General features: G+C 39.6%; 1 long non-coding RNA gene across 1 annotated transcript; it reads right to left on the bottom strand.

The window, feature by feature from the left end:
- Window positions 1-21,106: 21,106 nt before the first annotated feature.
- On the bottom strand, window positions 21,107-21,765 carry LOC141421459 (uncharacterized). Its single transcript, XR_012445981.1, has 2 exons — window positions 21,442-21,765; window positions 21,107-21,338 (listed from the first exon to the last, which is right to left on the bottom strand). It is a non-coding gene; the product is annotated as an uncharacterized lncRNA (long non-coding RNA).
- Between the last annotated feature and the right edge of the window lie 2,165 nt (window positions 21,766-23,930).

The raw sequence follows: 23,930 nt of genomic DNA, 5'->3' as shown, positions 1-23,930 counted from the left end.
AACTGATTATGATACTACTCATGTACTCCATCCAAATAGCTGCAATAAAGGACTGAGCCACAGAGACTGACCTTAAAGGGAACATTAAATGGGAAAGTAATTAACAAGATTTACATTTGTTGGCTAGTCCTTCAGTGGTCAGGGATTTATGTGAACAGAAGTTCCCTGCTTCTGTCCCTTTCTCACCCTCCTCCTCCTTAATCAGACTTCTGCCTACAGGGATGCTCCCATGAGATGTCATAGTGGAAAGTGGGCAGAAGATTGTCCAACAGGGGAGCACTCTGTTTGAGGAGCTCCAGGATGGCAGGAAGGTGACAATCTAAAACAGAGCAGTCTGGGAGCTCAGGTGTCACCACTTAGCTCAGGAGAAAAAGTTGGAGACAACACATTCAGAGAAGATTTAGACTGAGTATTGCTATTTAAACTGCAGCCCCTGCCTACAATTTCCTACTTGACAGATAAAATTATATTTATACACATCTCTTTTATCACAAGAACATGCATGTTAATTGTGTGACATGTAAGGGAGTTCTGAGCATTCTTACCAACATGGAGCAAACAGCTTTCAATACCACTCCTGTTTCTGCTATTGGTTCTCTACATGGTACATATAGACCACAGTGTGCCCTATAGGAATATTGCCATATGTATGCAGGGATGTAGCTTCCTGCTGTATGAGTCTAAGTAATTATGTGAACATGATCAGTGTTGTGTGAGAGAAATGAGAAATACAGAGTGGGGGAGGAGAGAGGTTCCCAGCCAGACAGACCCTTCAGTCCTTCACTGCTTCAGCCATTTAATTCTGTTGCCTGTTTTACCAAGTCTATTCTCATGTGAGATTTTACCTAAGCAAAGTCAAATCTGACATCACTGAGACTCAATTCTACCTAACCTCACTAAACCCACAATAAATTATCTTCAGTGTTTTACCTTTATGCATGGCGCTTTGTTAGGCTGCAGTTAATGTCAAGCCTTTAATTTCATTTCAATTGTAAGTATAATCATTTATTCAGATTTCAGACAAATATAACTCAAAAGTGACCATTAACAAGGCTTGAACTCTGATGATTTTCATAATTATCATTGATTTATTAAGAAATATTTCTTAATTTAACAATCTTTCCTACTTCCATCAAAAAACAGTTCAGATGTGAAAAATTAAACACTCTTCTTTCCAAATAAAGAGAGGCAAATTTTGTTTCTGCTCATCAATCAAAATATGACAAGAGTGAAGAAATTCACCCATCAGTTTCTTTATGAATTTGCAACAATAACAATGACATTGAGAATGTTGGCTGGTAGAGAATGAAAAAATTAAATTGAAAATGCCCAGTGAATTTCCCTGTACCTCACACAATGACACAAAGAATGTATGCATATGTGAATAAATGAATAATTTTTTAAAAAGTACCAGTGGACTATACATAAATCATTCACTTGTCCTTTCTTGTATGTTCCTAGCATACAAAGTCTTTTTAACAATATTAGGTTTTGAGCTGTATTATTATTAGTAAAGTGACAAGACACATGGATAATTATACTTCTCTTTCAAGAGTACTTTTTATTTCTTTTGCATCATTGTAAATATATTCAGAATTGCATGAGCTGACATGTTAATCTCACTACTGGGTGTTTAGTGGGAGAGATGAGGATGAATGAAGGAGATTAAGGTGAGAGTATATGGCTGATGGACTTCATATACCTATATGAAATAGAGCAATGAAACCTCTTGCAATTGCTGTAATAGAGCAGGGAGAGGATTGAGGGGAGGATATGATAGGAGCCATTTGACCAATGTACAATATATGCCTAATAGGAATTATCATTATGAATAACGCCCTCTATAATGAATATATCCCTAGGAATATTATGAGACTGAATTTGAAATAATGATCTGAAACAAAAGTGGTGTAGTTGTGTGGCTAAAGTCATAGAGCAATTGTATACGAAGTTTGACTCTGAATTCAAACAGTACTGCCACCAAAAGCAAAAAATAGAAAAGAAACATTTCTGATGATCTCAAACAGGAGAGATTTCCAGCATCAAAGTGCATGGTGATATCTGGTAAGAGCTTCTGGGTAGAAACCAGAGCTTCAGGAGGAAAGTTTCATGTGTGTATCTGCACCCACTGTTGGTCCTGAAGCTGAGCTTGAATGCAAACCCTGCATCTGTGGTGCTGAGAGGGAGCACTTGACCCTGAATTAACCTCTCATGGTCACTGCTTACCAAGCAAAGTAACATATTTTCCACTCAGAGCTTGTCTAGGTTCCTCCAGATGGATACTCCATGCTGCCTCTTTTCATGTTCTCCAGCCAGATAGCTGCACATCAGTTTATGGAATGTTCCAGGGAATTTAGACTGACTGGTATGTGACGGGGAAGTTGCTTCTCAGTGGAATATCTGGCCAGGGAAGTTAGAATGACAGTGATGTCATGAAAGTCACCTCTGACTGATCTCTGACTAGGTGCTTCCTCTGTAGCCCAATGGTCCTCAGCTGTTACCAATCTGGGTGGAAGACACATGGTGACATTTTCTGGCCAGTGGATAATAATGTTCCAGTCCCTGGTGAGTTTACTAGTACCACACTGATATGTCCACAGAACTCCAGGATCCAGGGTATGGCAGTCACCCTTGATGTCATATCACAGGAGACCCTGACACTTTCTATTTGGATTGCAAACTTTCAGGCTGAAAGAGATACTGGAGGAAAATATTGTAAATCTATACTTAAATCAGCTAAGTTTTCATAGCAAAAGGAAGATCTGGACATTTCTGTGAAACGTCATCCTAATTTGAAACATTCAATGGGCAAATATTTCCTTTGAACAACAATGTAAAAATTCACATCATAATAATCTTTACTGTAACAACAGACCTTAGAGGACTGCTAGGTTTTTCACAATTTCAGTTTTTCTAACTTCCTTCTCAAAACTGAGCTAGTGTCATGGTTGTTCCACCCTAATTTCCTAATGTGCTGGAGACAGGGTAGTTCTCTTCTCATTTCTTACCAAAGACATTATCATCCATGAGTGTAGCACCCAAAACATCCACAAAAGCCTTGGGAATTTATAAACAGCAACAGGGTCACAGGGCAAATGTCTGATGTCCTTGCAAAGTTGATTATGTAAGAATTACATGCTGATGGCATTGTGACTGAAAACCAATCTGGGGATCAGGGGGAATGCAAGGGAATACTGCATTGCATGTGCATTTCAAGGGTGGCCTGGAACCCACAAGGATTTCTGGTTCGGACTGGGCTGCATTGTAAGTTCAAGGACTGACTGGGCAACAGAGAGAATTCAATGGCAAGCTGAACTACACAATGAGTTTCAGACAGTGTAGGGTCTCAGAGTAAGTTCAAGAGTGGCCTGGATCACCAAAGAGATCAAGACTAAACTGGGCACCACAGTGAGTACAATGCTAGCCCTGGGAACATTAGGAAATTCTTTCTCAGAACTTGTGATGCAGAAGTCCTATGCTATCAGGCTGAGACTCCAAAACCAGAACAAAACACCTACTTCTAGAAATCCCTTCTACTACTGATATTCATTAGGAACTGGCTGCCCTACACTTTGGCAGGTCAACTTTCTAGGTTCTTGGAAAACTATGTTGGCTGAATAGATCTTCAGTCTCTGGAGACATCTTACCCAGTCCAAAGGAAATAAACAGGGACCAGCAGCTACCCTACCGTTCCTTCAACATAGCTGAAGGTAGAGGTTGAGAATGGAATCCCTGTGACTGTGGTGCTTAGAGAGGACACATGACCACAAATTCAATTATCCAGACATGCCTTCCCCACAGAGCTGGACTAGATTCCTCCAAGTGTCTACGCCATTGATGTCCCTTCTTCCATGGCCTCAAGCCAGATAGCTTAATCCTCAGCCTTTTCAAAGTTCCAGGGCAGTTGGACTGACTGTGATATTCTGAGGAACTAACTTCTGATTAGATCCTCTCACAAGGGCAGTTGGACGGACTGTGATGTCATGAAGAAGTTGTTTTGGATTGGATGCTCTGGCATCTCTTCATGTAACACCTAACATGATCTGATAACAGAATCCCAGAAACTATACTTCATTAGTTTATTTAACTTTAAAAAATGTTGTACGAGACAGGCAACATTATATTCACGAAGGAGGAAACAGAATATGAATATGGGAAGTAATAACTATCAATTCCAGGCAGACTGTGGAAACTAACTTTTTGTTTTCTCTGTCTATGTATGTGGTTAGATACTTCTTATCAACATATCCATAGAATATGGTGGCTTGTATCTTTGTGAATGATATTTTCAGTACTGAACCATATTCTGATGTGGATGCCTAGGACAGCCCTTTTTATGGGTGTTAAATAGTCCATTCTACTGCTATAAATTTTGACTTCATGAGTTAATGGATAAAGAATTATTTCTTTTATGCTTCCATTAAGAGTTCCACTATTAATTTTTTCTCAATATATAGATTTAACTTCCTTAGTTATATACGTAAAATAGAAGTATGATTCATATGTAAAAATTATTTTAATATTTTAAGAGACAGGCAAACTCTTCCCATTGTAATTGTATTATTTATATTCCCATCAGTACTACATGAGTGTTATAACTTCTACAATCCTCGTCAACATTAGATGATATCTGTAATTTTATCATATGCATACATATTGGCACAATATTAAAGAGACTAAATAAACATACTTAAAAAGTCTTTGTTTATGGCCTCATTCCACTTTTCATTTAAAAAATCCAGAATTTAGAAAGTCTTAAACATAGGAAATAGATTTATATTCACAGGGAGTTTAGCAAACAGAAAACACAGAAAGAAAGGTGATAGTGAAGCCAGGTGTTGGAGGAAAACCTTTAATCTCAGTTACTCAGGACACAAAAGCATCCTGAGGGAAAAATTTGAAAGACCCTATCGCATAACGAAAATTACTAAGAATAGTGTGTGGATCATGCCGTGCAGCCACTTTCTCATCATGCATGGATCCCTCCTTTGCTCAAGAACATTGCACAAAAGGGAAAGAGTTTATGATTTTTGTTGTCTTTGGAGATTTGGAAATGATCTAAATTCTAAATGTGGTTTTACACATACAGGAAAGGAATGATGATGTTTAGCCATGAATTTTGGAGAAAGACGCCAATAAATACACTCCAATAATCACACAAAATATTCACAAATTTTATTTTTCGCTAGGAACATTAGATGATACATGCTCTGCAAAGTGCTTAAAGAAGAATTTCATGAGAGAGATATAGAACATGTTATGGCACTACAAAGAGGGAGGGAGAGACTCACAAGTGGAGAAAGTCCAGGAAAACCAGGACCTTAGCAGGTCTGCCTCTGCAGAGCCTCAGTGCTCCTGCCCCTGTGTTCGGACATTGTAATAAATCAGTCTCCAGAACCCAACTGCTTCTGAGCCCTATTGTGTTCTTGGAAATCTCTGTCATGTTCAGATCCTCACAGAGGTTCTAACCACTCCTTTGTGGTTCTGATCATCCTATGTTGAAAATAGCATCCCCCACTGAGACCTCAGCAGTGATTTTTGGCCTGGGCTCCCACAGACTTCCCTTCAGTGTCTATTCAAAATCCATCCAAACTTTCAGCTTAATCCCAGGAAAGTTTTATTTCCATGCCTCCTAATGTATCTATAGGATGTTTCAAATTTTTGGAAGAAATTTTGTATTCAGAATGCCCAGAAATATTTTCCATTCTTAGGCTCTCATATTTTTAACCATATGTGTTGGTAGCCTGGGTGACAGGCTGGTCCCTGAGGTGCACTCTGATTGTCTTCAGATGTAGGGAGGGTGGAGGACAAAGGCACCCACTTTTTCCTGGAGTCCCTCTTTCTTTTGTGCATATGACACAACCTGGTGCTTCCTTCACTCTTGGTTGAGTTCCATGATGGCACTGATGCAGGCCAAGAAGAGAATCATGGTGTTTTAGAAAATTCCAACCATGTACCCTTTCTTTCTTTTTCTTGGTGGTACTGGGGTTTGAACTCAGGACCTCATGCTTGGGCACTCTAACACCAAAATACCCTGCCTTGCAGTGGCCACACTCATGAACCAGTGGATGATATTCCAACTCCATGATCCCATCTGAATTTTCTCTCACACAGAATTTAAAAAAAACACATGTAATGCAATCCTATCCTGTCTTCAGGTCTTGTGCTCACTAGGCCCTTAGTATCCAAGCCTAGTAGAAAATGTTCACAGAATATGAGCCAGGATTTTTTGTCAAATACAAAATATTACATAATGAAGTATAATAATTATGAATATAAAACATTAAATAGTGATGTATAATAATGTTAAATAATAATGTATGATATAAAATATTAAATAATGATGTGTACTGCCAATGTGTCTGGCTCCAAACTCCAATTATTAGCAGTGAAGGTATTTAGTTCATCAAATTATATCCTATTAGTAAGCAGAATTGCCCTGACTGCTACTGATTTATTCAGAGCAGATCTAAAGAACGTGAAATTCCCAGGCAGCTGCACTTTCAGCTCCTGCCAACAATTCCCGGATTCTCTCTGAATGTCAGCACTATGAGTTTGGACAAACTGAGTTTCCCTCTCCACTGCCTCAATCGAGAGGTCTCAGAAGACCTGGGTGTCCATCACCTGTTCTCACCAAGGGCACAGGTGATGAGGTGATGAAGGCTAAGCTTGACAGTCAGTTCAGAATAATATCTATGCTACACTCACATTCCATTTTGAACAAGGCATCTTACTTTTGTTAACATATGTTTACTTCTGTTTTTCAAAGTATAGAGGACAATGGGAATTCCCTCAGCTGTGGGGAGTAAAAGATTTCTTGATCTTCCCTGTGACTGTAGGAACCACATCTGAGGCCGAGATAAAGTAACATTTGCCACTCCAGGAAGTAGAGGGACAACAGAGAGTTGTGAGAAATGAACCTAATTAGAACTAAGTAGATTTCTTCACAAAATCAATCAAATCAGACCTTGGTTTGCAGTGGATAATTATCCATGCATGTTTATAGTTCCCTAGGCCTGGGTAACCACTGTCCCAGATCCAGTCTGAATCCCAAAGACTGCCCTAGTCATGAAATTCCATGGAATCTCTTTTCTGATGGCAAAGCCATCACTCGTATCCACTGAGCATCCTCAATATCTGCTTCTGGTGATCTCAGTAGAGACATTTCTTCCCTTGTCATTGGCACAGGTCTTCTTTTAATAACAAACATTTAATACTGCATAAAAATTTAAGATTATACAGTATAAAATAATGGGTTTAATTAGGATATTCTCAATTATGAATAAAATACACTTTGCTCCTATAGACCCTTCCCTATTAGTTGTTCCTGACTCCTCATCCCTTCCTCTTCTGTCTCCCTTATACTCTTGGTCACCTTTTTTTTATGCCCCTAGATTATACTTATGAGAGCAAGCATGCAACTCTTGTCTTTCTGAGTTTGGTTTAATTCACTTAATACGAAGACCTGGAGATCAATTTGTTAAAACAAACTTTTATAGTTCAGAGATATAAGTGGTGAAAACAGAAATAGGAAATGGAAATCTTCCATGGCAAAAAGTGCTACATAGAGGAAGTCCCAGACTCTGATCATAAACCAGCACCTAACCTGTTGAAAGGAATAACTCTGCTTTTAAAATTTATAAGAATCATTGAGAGACACAAAAGGGGTTGAAGTTATTCTAAAATTCCATACTGCAAAGTGTCACAATCTACATAAAAACTTTGTTATAGCAATCAATTTTCATCTGATATGGATTTTGGAAATGTTCAACCCAATTTACTTTCCTTCAAATAAATAAGAGAACTTTAGTACTATCACTGAATTTAATGTCATACTGATTATACTGCACCTTCAACATCAAGCACATGGTGGTACTGATAGTGACAATGTACACAGGAGTCAAATTCTACATATCTGTTATCCTCAAGGATCCTGCCACCATAAACTGGAAACTTAGGAGATCATCCAGTACACATCTTCCTAACATCCCTATATCCATTGGATTCTAAGGCCTGAGTCATCTATAGGAAGCTGGGAGTCAAAGTCGGTCTCTGCACAGCCAGTCTTCAGGTCACTGAGGCCAGAGAGAAAGAGCTTCCATCCAGTTTCCAGGTATGTGTGGAACCTGCCTGAACTATCCAAAGTGATCTTCATAAAAAGGCATCCATTCTATCACAGAATCATTCTCAAGTCCCCACTGGCCACATGAAAGTAAGTCCTGCATGAGGAATGGACACCTGTGAAATTGTTTGGTGGGGGGAGTGTCATTCTGCTTGCCTTTTTTGAAGCAAATTGGAGAAGGATAGCTCATATATGTCAAAATGCATTCTGAAAACTGTGGATTATGACCAGTACAGAGGAATTGGGACAGAAGATCTCAACCTCAGCCCTACTGAAATTTGGAGTCAGAAAGTTTCTTGCAGTAGATATTTTCTTGTATGTCAAATGTTTGACAACATGGATGGTTTCTAAAATCTACATGTCCTATGTTGTTACAATGAAAACTGTGCAGACATTGTCAAAAATCAGTGGAAATGGAGAGTTCTGTCATATGAGTGGACCAGCACCTGTTCAAAAAGAGGACATGGAGATCCAGCTGAAGGTGGAGGAGAACCATATGTGCCAATGATGTTTAAAACTTTACAACTAACAGCACCATATACTAAACTCTGTGACAAAAACTCCTTCATTACAAATAATACTGTGGAGTCTGTCCTCAGATAGTGAATGACATCAAGCTTGATCTCAAGGAAGGAAAAATTCCTGGTGTTTTTTAGTGCAATAGATTCACTATGCACAGTGGTATCAAGTGAAGGGCTGGCTGGTCAGGAACCACAGAATCAGAAAAGAACATTGATGCCTTTTTCTGCATCTTATTCTGGGCAAATTGTGAGGAAACTGACTACTAATTGCTCCCTGCTGGTCATGAGTGACAGTGCATGGAGTTTTTGTCTGGACTCTCAACTGAGTAGTAACAGAAGACCTGGGTGATCCTTAGCCTGTCTCCAAAGGAGAAAGGTGATGGAGGTGATTTTGTGACAGTCAGGTCAGAATAATATCAGTGATATTTGCACATCCTGATATGAAAAAGGCATGTTATCTTTAATAGCTTATGCTTATTTTTATAAATATTTGAAGTGTGAAGGAGAGTTTCAGTACCTTGGCCCATGGTGAGTCTGAAGATTTTGTTGTCAGAAGCATTCCTTGTGGCCAGCAGAAACCACACCTGATGTCCAGGTATAGGAGTTCATCTCTGGTATTGAGATTGGAGACTAAATTGCTCCCTCGAAGAAGAAGGTAGACACCAGATAGACTTGAGAAATAAACTTAAGAAGAATTGTGAAGATTCGTTTTAAAAAAATCAAATCAGTTCCCAGATTGCTGGATTTCAATCCATTCCTCCTCATGGTTCACAGATCCTGGGTTACCTCAGTCCTGGATCATGTCTGAATCTTCCTGACTGTCCTAGTCATGAAGACTAAATCAAGAAACCTCCATGAAATCTCTTTTCTGAACAAACAAGGCTTGCTAGGATCTACTTAGCATATTGAATATCTGGTTCTGAGGACCACTGCAGACTCATTTCGACCACCATAAATGATACCTGAGCATTTATACAGGTGAGAAGGTGTCTTCCTATAAAAGATTTTATTGCTGCATAGAACATGCAATTATGCAATAAAATAATAATGGGTTTTCTTTGCAATGTTTTCCTTTATGAATCATATAAAATTTTCTCATACTAATCACCAATTACCCCATTCCCCTCTCCTGTTTTTGCCTTCTGACACCTTCTGCTTCTCTGCAAGTCTCCCTTCCATTCCAATATAATTTTTTTGCCCCTAGGTTACACTTATGAGTGAAAACACACCATCCTTGTTTCTGAGTCTGGCTTATTTCTGTTAACATGAAGATCTGGAGATCATCTGGTGAAAACAAACTTTTCTAATTCAAAGACACCGGTGGTTAAACACAGAAACAGGAAACTAGAATCTCCTAAGGGAATTTGACCTACAGAGAGAAAAAAACTAGGCTGACAGGACACCAGCACTTAACCTTCCTTTGCACCTGCCGTTGGACAGATCCTGGACTTGGTGTGTCCTGCCTGCCACCTGCTGGTTATGACCATCACTGCAGGAAGATTTGAGTCGGCTCACACTGCATTCCCATCATTGTGCATCTTGCACAGTAATACATGGCCATATCCTCAGCTCTCATGCTGTTCATTTGCAGGTAAGTAAAGTCTTTGGAATCATATCTGGAGATGTGAATCTCTCTTTTTCAGAGACTGCATGGAACATGAAACTACTTTTTTGCCTTATAGATGAGACCAATTCTAGTCCAGTCCCTAGAACTTGTAACTGAGCCCAGGGCTGTGTCTGAGAGTTTCAGGGATCCCCAGTCTACATCAAGCCTCCTCCAGGCTCAACCATGTGCACTGCACATTGGACATCTGAAAATACAGATTATCCTGGTCAGGAAAATGCCACAGATATTCACTGTTTCTCCTAGTCTTATCCACTCACACACTCAGTATCTCTTGTTCACCATAAGTTGCAATTTAAAATAGCCACAAGGAACTCTCAGCTCATCTCCTACTCCATGGTGTGTGGTCTGTATTCAGTGATGATCACTGCATGGGATAAGCTGGGAACTAACCCCATTGTTCCTTCCATTAAAGGTCCACAAATACCAGTATGTAATTTATATATACCTAATGCGGGCTGTCTATATGATTTTGAGAGCTAAGTAAATCTAAAGTTGCATTTCCCCTTGTTGCATGGTAAAAGGATGAGATGGGTTTAAATGTACCATCCCATTGCTGACTGGGTAAGTCTGTATTAATTAACCCAAGTTTTTGATGAAGGGGCCTTAGAAAAATTCTTATGAGATCCAGTATATAAATCAGATTTATCCATATTGTGGCTGGTTTTTGTAATTCAGCCATAAATGCACGACATTGACCCTTCTGAACCATTATGGGTGATTCATCTGAAGATACCCTGAGCTTGACTCATGCTGAGAGGAAACATGGTCAGAAGATGCTGCTGATTGCCCAGAGACTCCTTATTTTGCCTAGGATCCTTTTGCTGCTTGAATAATCTTACATCAACTTTCTGAGATGGCACAGGGGCAAAGGTCGAGAAATAAACTCATCGGCAGAAGCACAAGGTTAGGAAATATGTTCCATTTCACTCTCTGTATCAGTGACCACTTGTCTAGATTCTTCAGAATCTGTGGTCATAGGTTTTAATACAGAAGAAATTAAAGAACATAACAACCAGACATGAGCAGGTATTATGTTCCTTCTTTGATGTGACCTTTGTGGAGCTCTCATCACCTTTTTCCACTTTTTATAATTCAGTATAGTTCTTCCTTCAGAATGAAACCAATAGAATGACAATGAACATGTTGAAATAATTCTTGAAAAGATTTGTCTTTAACATTTACCCTTGAGCCCTTCAACAGTCCCTTAAGCAATGTCATATATTGAGAGTGAATTGAAGGGGAATTGCCCATAACTCTGGATCTGAGAATTCTGAAATTTTCGCTTACCTCTGAGAGGCCATTTTCCATTTTGGTTTCTGATAAAGCTGTCTCTCTGTCTCTTTGATACTGCCGACAATGAAAAATGTTGCTTATTAAAGCCCTTCCCTTAAAGCTTCTGAAAAAGTGGACAAACCAGAACATTCTGCTTTCATGTTTGCTCAGTGTGCTGAGAATCTTCTTGGTGCACCAAGGGTCATATTGATCCAGTCTCATGTTTGCACAATACTGGAAGAAGTGCAGAAATGCCTTTGAGTGTCCCCTTCTTCATTATGCTATGGTTTCAGCCTGCAGCACTCTGGTTAATAGGAAGGGAGCTGCTCTTCCTGTTCTTTTTTAAATTTATTCATTTATTCACATGTGCATACATTGGGTCATTTTACTCCTCTGCCTCCATCCCCCATGCTCTGGCCCTCTTCCCCCATCAGTTCCAGGCAGGTCCTCTTCTGTCCTTATCAATAATTTTGTTGAAGAGAAGACACAAGCATAATTAGGAAGACACAGCATTTCTGCTAGTTGAGTTAAGGATAGTTATACTAGTTATACAGAAATATTCCTAGCATTGCTTTCGTGTAGACATGTCTTATGACCCATGTTGATTCATCTCTAACTGATCTTTACATTGGTTACTGTTCTCCTTCTCATGATAACCTCTATTACTTTAAGGTTTCTGTATTAGTTCATCTGGAGACATCAAACTCTTTCATGTTTTGGGTTTTCTCCCTATTACTCTATCTCCTGTATGTGCTTTTCTTTTCTCATCTTAGTCCATGATTACAAGATGTGCACTGTAGAGTTCATTGAGTCATATTTTCCTGTTGACATTGGGGCTTTTGTTTCCTGGATGTTCATAAGCACTTTAGCTCTGTTATCATTTCTGTAATAGTTTCATTTCATTAATTTTCCTTCCCCTTGGAAATTTCAAGTTCTTCTTGAGTCACAATATCCTAAACGTTGTTCTTTTCAATTTGTCACATAGTTTCGTCATTCTTATTCACCTTCCACTCTGCCATTATGTATTTCCTGTCCCCAATCTCACAATCCTCTTTTCTCTTTGATCTTTCCTGACTAAGAAGCCTTGCAGAGTTTTAAATTCACTGAGTGTATTTTCCATCTGGACAATTCCTGTTTTGTTGTTATATTGCTTCCTTCTATTTGTTAAAATTCTATTTTAGTGTATTGAAATGCTTCACTGTGTTTACTTCTAGTTAATGGAGTTTCCATTAATCTGGTTTTTAAGATTTTCTTTTTGGAGGTTTCCCATATATGTTAGAGGTTGGTTAATTTTTGGAACTGACACAGAAAGAATCTTCCTGGCTCTGGGTAGTCACAGCAGTGGTTCAGGCTCAGACTCTTTTGTCACACATTTGTCCACCAAAGGTGTAATAATGTGTCATACTCTGATATCATTCTCCACAAAGACTACCAGATTAGGACAAAGGTCCATACTCGGTGGCTGCCTATTTCTGAGTTGGACATGTGTTCCCAAACCACTGCACCTAACTGTGGTGATACTAGGTAGAATATATGTCACACAGACTGGGTCATGTGCTTTTTCTTAGCTGTTATAACTGTTCCAGAGACTCCACCATAAGCAGGCCTGGAGACAGAGGAAAATAGAATCCTCCCAGTGTTACCTCTCACCCATCCAGCAGGATATTCCAGAGATAAGTCATGTAGTCAGAAAGTTGACTTTTTGGTCATCCTAAGATTACAGAACTCTGTGAAGGAAGCCATGAGCCATTGCCTTTAAAACTGCCCATAGTTACCCTGGGAGAGCTGGCCTCACCTCACACTTTGTGGGTGGGTGAGGGTTGGGGCAGGGGCTGCATCTGCTCTCATTGTGACCTTGCCCATCAGTCAAAAAACTTCATCATACTCACTGGCCAATTGCATGGGCTGATGTTAACCACACCCACATTCCCCATTCCATGTGACTAGGAAACCCCTCCATCTGCTTCTTCTGTTCACACTGCTGGGATCACTTGGAGGAGGAGCACAGCTCTGGCAAGAGGTTGAGGAACATAATGTAGTGAGCTTTGTGAGATCCTAGTGATTGTGGTGAGTGTTGGAGGAAGATTGCGGTGTGTGTTTGAGGAAGTGCAGTGTACTGGAGGAGGAAATCACAATGAGTATTGGAAGAGGTGGTAGATTGTGGTGTGGATTGGAGGTGGAATGTAATGTTGTGTGTTGGAGGAGAAAGATCAAAGTATGTTTTAGAGATGGAAAATAACAGTGAGTGTTTGGGGAAAAGGAACTTGGTTTTAAGCTGGGTCTTATTGAGCCTGAACATTCTTGTCCAGTTCTTGATATGTTTGAGGAAATCAGATTTAATAAGCTTTCTGCAGCCAAGAAAATACTGACAAGATGTAAATATTTGAACAACCCTTGTGTTCTTGTAGAGGAATGAAAAATAAAAAAAGGTAAAATTGGTGGCAACACTGATTCACCCACCCATATGAGTGGAGATGCACTCCATGACCACAATGCTCCTGTGCCAAGTGCTCCTAATGCTGTGTTACCTGCTAGTGTCCCTTGAACAGACAGTGGCATTGGTAGTATCGAAAGCCTTGCATATGAGGCTATTTTCTTTATGAAGTGGGAATTTATAAAACTGAACCGGAAGGATCAGGAGCAAGATGCTCTTAATCTGTGCAGGAACAAAACCAGATAAAGAAGAATGTGCAACTGGAGGATCAGATTCAGGTACTTATGGCTGAAAAAGAAGCCATGGAGCTCAACACAGAAGAGCTTCAGAAGAAGCTAGAGCTATCTGAGGACTAGCTTCTGCAGTCCTCCTGCAAGATACTGCAAACTTTGGCTCAGATGCACATCCTGAAAAAGGTTAAGGTGCACAGTGCACGAGAACTTCACCAGCTGAAGACCATCTTGAAGGAAATGAGAAATCAGCTGAAAGATTCTTCTACCTGACATCCCTCAGTTGTGCCAACTGAGCTCAAACAGTTGTTGCAGGAAGCATCCTAGCATTTGAGGAGGAAGCTGGAGATGTGCTGGGTGAATTACTGCAGGCCAAGTGTGCTGAGCCATCATTGTGTGAATGTTCCATGGTGCAAAGACTCAGGGGGTCTTTGTCCACTTTTGCTGCAATAACAAAATAATTCACACTCCCATAACCCACAAATAGAAAAATGTTGTCCCCCATGTCCCTTTAGCTCAGAATTCCAAGAAAAATCACATGTGGCTATGTTGTCTGATCAGGGATGTCCTTTTTCCAATTTGTTTAATTTCTACATCCCTACATGGCAGTAGAAGTCTCACTTTGTTCTAACATTGAGGAAGGACAGAAAATATGTCTGTTCCATTTTGACAGCCTTGATACAAGGCACAAATTTCATAATAATAAATTAGAATGCTCGTGGATTAATTTCCACCAATGGTGCTACCTGTACATATCACCTTTGGGATGCAATTATAAAATATGGAATTCAAAGTCCCATTAATCCAAACATAGCTTTTCAAAATGGTTATTAACAATTCATGTATATTTTACTTATCAAATTCATTTTTCCAACAATAGTCACAAAGGCTTAACTTGCACCATTTTCACTTTGAAAAGTTTTTAAAAATTGGTATTACCTAATCAAGTGTCAGAGAGACTACAGATATATGGTTCTTATTTTGAAGTTTGACAACAAATTAAGTGCTTCTAAAACACAGTGGAGAGACTGGCATTGATTGATATCATTCCAAATAGATGATAGGAAAGAACTGATGAAAAACAAGTCACAATAAAACCCAAAATCCAATAGTATAAGCATTAAATTTTAATGCTACCTCTATTCCTTGTCATCCATACACATTGTAGTGAATATGCATAGAGAAAGCCTGGCAGATTCATCCATTCTCTTGCTGTGTGCACTTGATACAGAGCTCATGAATGTGAACTGGTTTCTCAGCTTTCTGTGGCTAGACTGGTAAACTGAACTCTCTACAGAATTAGTCTTTTAAGGGATGAATCCTTCACTCCCCACTTGTCTGTTATGGATTTTCCTTCTGAGAGTATCTGAGCTGCCTCTAACCCCAGAACTGTGCAGGCACTGCCTAGTGGAGGCCCCTTGCTCACTCACTTTTGCTGTGGTTCTCTGCATATCCTGTGTGGTGCAAGACGAAGGATTGGGCAGAAGGCAATAGCTGTTTGGAGAGAAATCCAGAACTATAGATACACAAGATGTTTGGACCACAGCACTGAAGTATGCTTGGCTCAATGGGGAGGAAAGGGCATGGACATAACGGATCCAAACCAGGCCTGAATGCTTCCCAGATATCAAACATCCCTAGACATTCGTGAATGGCATGAAATTTACTTTAGGAACACATGAAAGCTGCTGCTTGTCCAGGCAAAGCTGAAAAAGTCACTCTCCTTCATGTATGCAGCATTGATTCTCTACAGAGCAGATTATGGAAGGAACTCAAGTCTGCATCTTGAAAAGAGTAAGGAGTGATAGTTGATGATTTTAGTGCATGTTTTATCTTAGGGAGGGTTGGAGACAGAAGAACTTGAAGATGTTTCTTGATCTCCAGGTCTATCCTAATATGGGACTAGATCTGTATCATAAATAGGGACTTTTCTTACTCAGGTTTCCTGACATTTTTTGGGTTTGATGTCATATCAAGAAAACCACCTGAAATAAAATCTCTAGATGTAGATCCCGCAGCTACCACACCAAGCATGGTGGATCCTGAGAGAATCCAGACAGTTCCTTTTCCAGGAAGAGTGAAGTGTGCCTTCTAACCCAGGTAACCTGCTTTGATAAAATGAAGTCAGGATTCCATAACAGCCACCATAACTGAACTGAGACATGGTGCACCATTGTAAGGGCTCATCCAGGCCAGCTTTGTATTCAAGAAGCACTTCATACAGTGTAATAGTTCATAAGGGCATTGGATGTCTCTGAATTTGATTTTCCTTTATTTCATCAAACACCAGGAAACGTATGTTAGCTTTACATCATTGATTCCTATGCACTGTGTAATAGTGGGCCAGGAGGAGCTTCAGGGAGCCATCAGGGAGCCATGTTTTCTGCAGGAGTGAGTTACTGGGAAGGTTCTAGAAAACTTCCTTGTCATTACAGTATGTAGCAGCCATTTGGTGGTGGGCTCTAGTAGGTGTCCATGCCAGACAATGTTACTGACCACACTCAGATGGAACTGATACTTGTATAGACCCCACCTGAAGGGTTGCCACCCATTGCAATTGGAGTGCTTCATCTATGCTGAAGGTACCCCCAAATGTCTATGCCCTGCCAAAGTCATACTGGAATTCCAAGTTCTAAGATGGCATCAGATATCCCATGTGATTTAAACTTACATTTGTATAAGAAAAAGCTTCACAACCGTTAATTTCAAGGGCTACTGTAAAGGGGAATTTTCTCATATTAATCTAGCATGCACTTTGTATCCTGCACATAGGAGATGTGTTGTTATTATGGTCTCCATTTCGATGACTGTGTAAAGGGCCATCAGGTTCCTGTCCTTTCTTTTTCCTGTGAAATGTTTAGTTTTTTTCAAAAACATCCTGGTCAGTAGACTGTCCATAGTTGGGGATCATTGAGAAGCATGGAAACTGAGGAAGCTGCTGAGTGACCCTCAGCGCAGGGATATGGTGCATCAGTGACTGCTCTTCAGGGACACTTTGCTACAACACAAGTGGCCATTTCTAGTTCTCTACAAGTGTCCTTTGAATTCATTGGAATGTTCTCAACAACAATTTGAAAAGAATTTTAGTGATCTTTGAAAATAATGCTGCACACTGAATGTTTTTGCAAAAGCACTAACTGTGCTATGGTGCTATGTGAGAAATACTTCTTAAAGAATCTCTATGTTAGTGGACACTCTGATGTCCTGTGTCACTGAATTGTGTTATTCTGGATGAGATGCTATGAGTAGTGGTGGTGGAGAACAAATCACAGCTCCATTTGTTCTCTCTGTGAGCTGCTGAGGGTAAGGACTTCACTTGATAATCGCTAGTCTTAACAGATATTAAATTTGGGACTGCAGTATTAACTACATTGTTCAAAATATAGGTGAGATCCAGTGGTGTCCAATAATGTCATCATTTCTATTACCATTATCATTCCACACTGAAGCCAGAAAGGGCCAGTGTGATCTCAAGTCAGATCATAGCAGATACATGGTCTGCTGTCCTGACAGGACAAACATGGATGGGCAGGTCAAGGACCCTCAGCTCAGTGATATCAAATCTGAATTGATTGATTTAGACAATATGCTCCCTGAAAACCACTTTCCTACAAAACATTTAATAAAGAGAGACTAAAGTGCAGGGTACTGCATCTTACTGTAAAATAGATTTAACACTGTGACTTAGATAATACTCAGGTTGCCTGAACTCAGGCAATGTCAGATTAATAGCAGTAGGTTGAGGCAGATTAGCGTGACAAATATGAATACTCTGGATAGAATCTGGAAGAGGTCAGGATTGTGAGGAACAGGGGAGGAGTAGACCTGACACCTAATACCCATGACCAGGTAAGCATGTTAATTACCAGCTGGTGACTGGCCCTGAAATTTGACTGACTAACAAAGGAATATCATGAAATTTAGGGAGGTGTGATGGACCTGTTGTAAGGCCAATGTGCAGTCTGATGACACAGAAAATGTACCAGGTAGCATGTGCTTATGTGGTAAGGAGAATAGTGCAGTCTTGGTTTCTGCCCTAGATAGATCAAGTGACAGTACCTAGGGCTGAAAAAGAGTATTTTTCATTTGTGATCCCGTTAGTGGAAACTGCTCCCTAGGTCACAATATAGTGTTGGTGGGGAGAACCAATATGTTATCAAAGTTTGACAAGTAAAATTAATGAGTAAAAATATTGAAGCATATACCATGACAGTTATCAGTGAATGAGGTAATTGAGAACCACCCAAAGATGGGGAGGAGGAAAAGTTGCTTATTTTCATGAAAAGGAAGTGAGGAAGTAGATGTGATGGATTTCTTCCCTTCCACATGGTCTCACTCATCTGCAGAAGATGAAACTACCTTTTCCTAGAACTAGAGAGAAGAACAGTGGTCACTAGAGACTGAGTAAGGTAGAGGAAGGATTGCATGAGGAGCATTGTGGGAGCAAAGAGTCTGTTAAAAAGAACAAGTTCTAATGTTCTATAACACAACAGGTAAGGTTAATCTATGACAGCATATCATATATTTGTAAATAACCAGAAGAGAATAGTTTGTATGTTCACAAAGAAATGACAAAGGTTGAATAGAAGCATAAGTAGTTATTGTGATATTTATCCTTACATTTTCTATGCATATATACCATACCCTAATCTGTTATTAAATATTATATGGCAATTCAGAATTATGTAATTTTAGAAATTTTAATCATCTGATAATAGAAGTGGGTCTGTAACCCAATAAATATAGAACAGGTGCTTTATATATTCAGAACTTAGGGTTCAGGCTCCTGAAACTGTAAATAAATGAATCAATAGGTAAATTAATTAAATAAATAAATAATTAAATAATTAATTACAGACCTGTATATCTGTTAGAGAACTGTACTAAGCAAAATTCATTTAAAGGTAATTGAAGAAAGCATAGTACTGCTTATTGAGGTAATGTGAAATACCTCACATTAAATTTCAAATGAATTAAATTAAATTTCAAATGAATATAACTTAAATCAGAACGTTAAAAATACTGTAGTCACAAAAAAATCAGGCTTCAATGAGCAAATAATCCATCTGCAAACACTGATGCAGCATTTGTTGGAAAGTGAGTTCAGTAGTTGTCGATGACCAGGTAGGAGATGAGTATGTCTATAAGTAGGAATTCTCAGATTTTTTTTTTGGCAAATAAAATTTAATTTGCATTGTGAAGACCAACTTATTCAATATTTTCTCATTCTAATTATTAAACATAATGAATGGCACAAGCTACTTGAGTCCTGAACACACAGACATATCAGTGGAAATGTACTTTAGGAATAAGAGCAGTATGTTCAAAAGAAACATGATAACTCTTACAGACTTTCAACTATGTCAACTTTGTACACAGGAATATCTCTGCTGTTAATACGTACAATAAGGATTACTGAGAACAAGGAAGGGATGGGAGTTATTTTAACAGTCAGTATTACAAAGTGTCACATGTTATGAAAGTTTATTGACACCTTGGGTTTCTTTATTATTATTCTGCAGATCATACTGAGAATGCAAGTGTCCCCCATACATAACCTCAAGAAAAGAAAACCAGTGTGATATTGAGGTCACAGAGGTCTATGGAGTCACTGTGCCTGGTGGTGTTGGGGAGATGGGAGGGCGAGAAACCACAGCAACAGAAATGAAAGTTCAAGCATCCCACTGCACCTGCTCCTGGGGCTGCCTTGGGCTCTGTGTGTGCTGCGCGCCCCCTGCTGGCATGCAGGGAGGTGACACAGAAGTCCCCTCCTTGTGCCTCTTGCACAGTAATATGTGTCTGTGTCCTCAGCTATCAGGCTGCTCAGTGTTAATAAAACCTGGCTCTTGGAGTTGTCCCTGCTGATGCTGAGTCTGGATTTAAGATCAAGGTTATAGTATGTGCTTCCATCACTCCATATGCCTCCAATACATTCAGGCCCTTTCTGGAAGGCTGGCAGAGCCAGTTCATCTCATTGTAAGTTACAAAAAAAACCAGAGCACAGTTTAGGGTCAGCATCTACAATGGCTTCACCAAACCAGGTCCTGACTCCTGCAGCTACTCCTGGGACAGACTCCTTGGTAAAAGGAGAATTTGCCTTACTCAAAAACACCAAAATCCTAATTCCCAGGTCCCTTCCATGAGGCCCTGATATACTCACAAAACAGAGCTGGCATCTGTGATCTGTGATAGCTCCTGTAAGAAGTTTGGAAAATGGAACTAAATTATTTAAATGATTAAATAAGAAAACAAAAAGCAGGCATAAAACAACAACAAAAACTTGTTCAATTTAGGACTAAAAAGTGCACACGTTGCAGTAATTATAAACACTAATGTTTTCATTGTGGTGTTTTAGTATGTGAATATAATGTAATTTGCTCCTGTAGACCCCATTACACCCTTTCCATTTCTCTATAACTTCTCCCTGATTCCATTCCCACTTTTTTGGGAAGACTCCCCTCCACTCTCATGTCATCTTTCATTTAAAATTTTTTTGACCCTAGGTTCTATTTATAACCTTAAACATGCAATTCTTTCTTACGCTGGCTTCTTTCCTTAAAGAAGCACAAAAGACCACATATAAAAACAATATATTCCTGTTTAGGAATATCAGTGGAAAGCACAGAAACAGGAAACCAGAGTCTCCTTTGGGAAACAGTCTCGTGGAAAGGAAGCCCAGACCTGACAGGAAACCATCACTTAACCTCCCTCTGCACCTGCACATGGCTGACACTGAGCTCAGTGTTTCGTGTGCGCCACCTGCTGGTTGTGAGCCTCCCTGCAGGGAGGTTTGTGTCTGAGCTCACACTGAGGTTCGCCCACTGTGTCTCTTGCACAGTAATACGTGGCGGTGTCGTCGGCTCTCAGGCTGTTCATTTGCAGATACAATGTGTTCTTGGAATTGTCTCTGGAGATGGTGAATCTGCTCTTCACAGAGTCTGCATAACTTGTGCTACCACCACTACCACTAATGTATGAGAGCCACTCCAGGCTCTTTTCTGGAGCCTGGCGGACCCAGCTCATGCCATAGCTACTGAAGGTGAATCCAGAGGCTGCACAGGAGAGTTTCAGGGACCCGCCAGGCTTCACCAAGCCTCCCCAGACTCTACCAGCTGCACCTCACATTGGACACCTGCAAACACAGAGAATTCTTGTCAGGAAACTGTCACATACGCTTACTGTTTCTCTCACTCATGTCCACTCACACATTCAGCATCTTGTTCTCCACAAATCACCTTTTAAAATAGCAACAAGGAAAATCCAGATCAGTCCCAACCCCATGGTGAATGTTCTATATTCAGTGCTGATCACTGAATGAATCAGTTAGTAATCCCAGGCTGGGATCTTCTCCCAGAGCTGCAGGGTCAGTGCTGGGCTGTTTTTGATGAGCAGAAGGAGGCCTTATTTGCATGTCTTCCTGCTATAAAAGAAGCTCTGGGTGGAAATCCCTGAGAGGGTACTGTAAGAGCAGATCTGAGAGTCCTTGCAGAGATTCTGATGAGTAAATTAATGAAAGAAAAGGGTAGTGGTTGACCAGTTGGAGGGGCAATGGGAGAAGGACAGAGACAATGGTGGTGAAAGAATACTTTATACTCATGTATGAAGATAAAGTAATGAAACATGTTAAAATTGTTTAAAAATAGGGAATGGATGATCAGATAGAGTAATAGAGGGGGTAAATTTGTTGAACTACATTATATTCATGCTTATAAATACAAATAAATGCCCTTTTAACAATTAATAAACATTAAGAAAACTAAGGAAAATATGAAGTCTCATTATATGATTATTAAACATTATGAACTCATCATCTTTTTAAATGTTTGGCACATGCAAAAAACTTGTCATTGAAATATTAAATTTATCTTCTTTTAAAACATATGGAAGTATAAAAATGACTATAAATGTTTCTGTAATGTGTATAGGAGTTTTTGACAAGTAAAATAACCCATGTATATGGCTCTGTGATTTAGTAAGATCCTCACCCTGCTCCCTAAAGCAGCCCCTGTTCAGAGTGTGGCCCCATCCCCTTTGCTGAGAAATCACAGCAACCTGATGTCTATTGACAGTGTTCCTCAACATACTTGTGATGGAGGTGTCTCTGTGCCAGGAAGAGCAGGACATCAGTTCTCACTCCACATCCCATTTTGAACATGACATCTGACCGCATGATGGCTCATGCTCACTTGTATTTTTCTAGTCTGATATTTTAGAAGGGACAGTGGAAGTACCCAGTCAATGATCAGTGAGAAAGTTTCTTCTGCCACTCCTAGGTGAGTTCAGGAGTCATACCTGAGTTTCATCTGAGTTCAAGTAAAAAATCTGGCCAGCATTTAGAAAACCATGCCATTTTTTAAAAAATCAAGGAGCTGAGGAGGAAAACATAAATGTCAGAATACAGTCTTAGGAAAAATAAGTTGGTCAAAACCAGACAATGGCATCTGTCCATATTTAGATATACTAGACATACAAAATTATAACAGAGGACTAGTGTGATACATGAAACATATTTTTAGTGGTCATTGAGTCTGGTTAGTCTAAGAATTGGATCTGAAAGGAATCTCAGATTGTACTAATTGGGGATCTCCATGGAGTTTCCCTTTATGATAGAATAAGATCTCACCAGATTACCTAGAATTTCCTCAGGATTGGTCATAGTGATTATAGAGTAGAGGTGTTTTTCCCCCTAAACAGAGCCCAGGTAAGAATGTGTTCTACTATCAGGAAACTCTTCCAATGCAGACACTTGAGTAAGAATCACAGAAAATTAGATTAGATACATTGTGTCCTGGGTATAAGTGTTTAATAGAAAGTTAGGTACAACTGGAATCCAGCTGCAGGGTTTGGGCTGGGATTGTTTTCATCATCAGACAGAGGCCTATTTTCCTGTCCCCCTTCTCTACAGGAATTCCTGGATGGGCAGTGTCTAGCATAGATGGGAGAGTCCTGTGGGACATTTATCATAATGGTGGCGTACTGGAAAATAGATCACACAGATCTATCTTGTCTTGTTGCATATTTAGAACTCCTCATTATATTTCATTTTCATGCATGTGCAAAACATGTGTTTATGTTTCAATACTTCTGCTGAATATGAAGTACAAAAATATTTTGCCTGTGATACACAAACAAGAGCATCTCTCTGTAACAGTCTCTGGACCTGTGCTCCTCAGTGTTGAAATCACTGCCACTGGTCCAGATGCTCAAGAGAGTGGACCTGCGTGGTTAAGGTTGCAGAACCCTTCCTGCATGAGAGCAGGTGTGACTTTGCTGCAGATGATTGTTTACTGAGCTAAAGCCTAGGGAAACAGGGTTCATAATGTGTGGTTTTCTACAGGTCTGTCACTCAGTCTCAAATGATGCATAGTGTTCATTTAAAGCAGACCTTCCTTATGAAGAACACATGTACAAAACGCACAGTAATGAAGAGTGCACATGATAAATATTAACTTACATGCACAGATACACTGTTGGCAACTCAGTCAAGTTCACAAATACTTATTCAATCCCTATTTATTTCCTTATGTTTCTTGTGCAATTCACCCTCTGATAATTCCTCCTTCCTTCTCATCTACAGTCATGTCATGGAATTCTTTATGAAGGTTTATATTGTTTCCATTGTTCAGATTGACATTAATGTTGTGTACTATATGAACTTTTAATAATGTCACATGTCAATTGGGAAACTTCTTCCAAATACCTCCCAGATTTTGTGTGAACTGGG

Source organism: Castor canadensis, chromosome 3 (assembly GCF_047511655.1).
Source record: "Castor canadensis chromosome 3, mCasCan1.hap1v2, whole genome shotgun sequence".
Classification (NCBI taxonomy): Eukaryota; Metazoa; Chordata; class Mammalia; order Rodentia; family Castoridae; genus Castor; species Castor canadensis.
The sequence above is the reverse complement of the archived record's forward strand: the minus strand, read 5'-3'. Positions and strand labels throughout refer to the sequence as shown.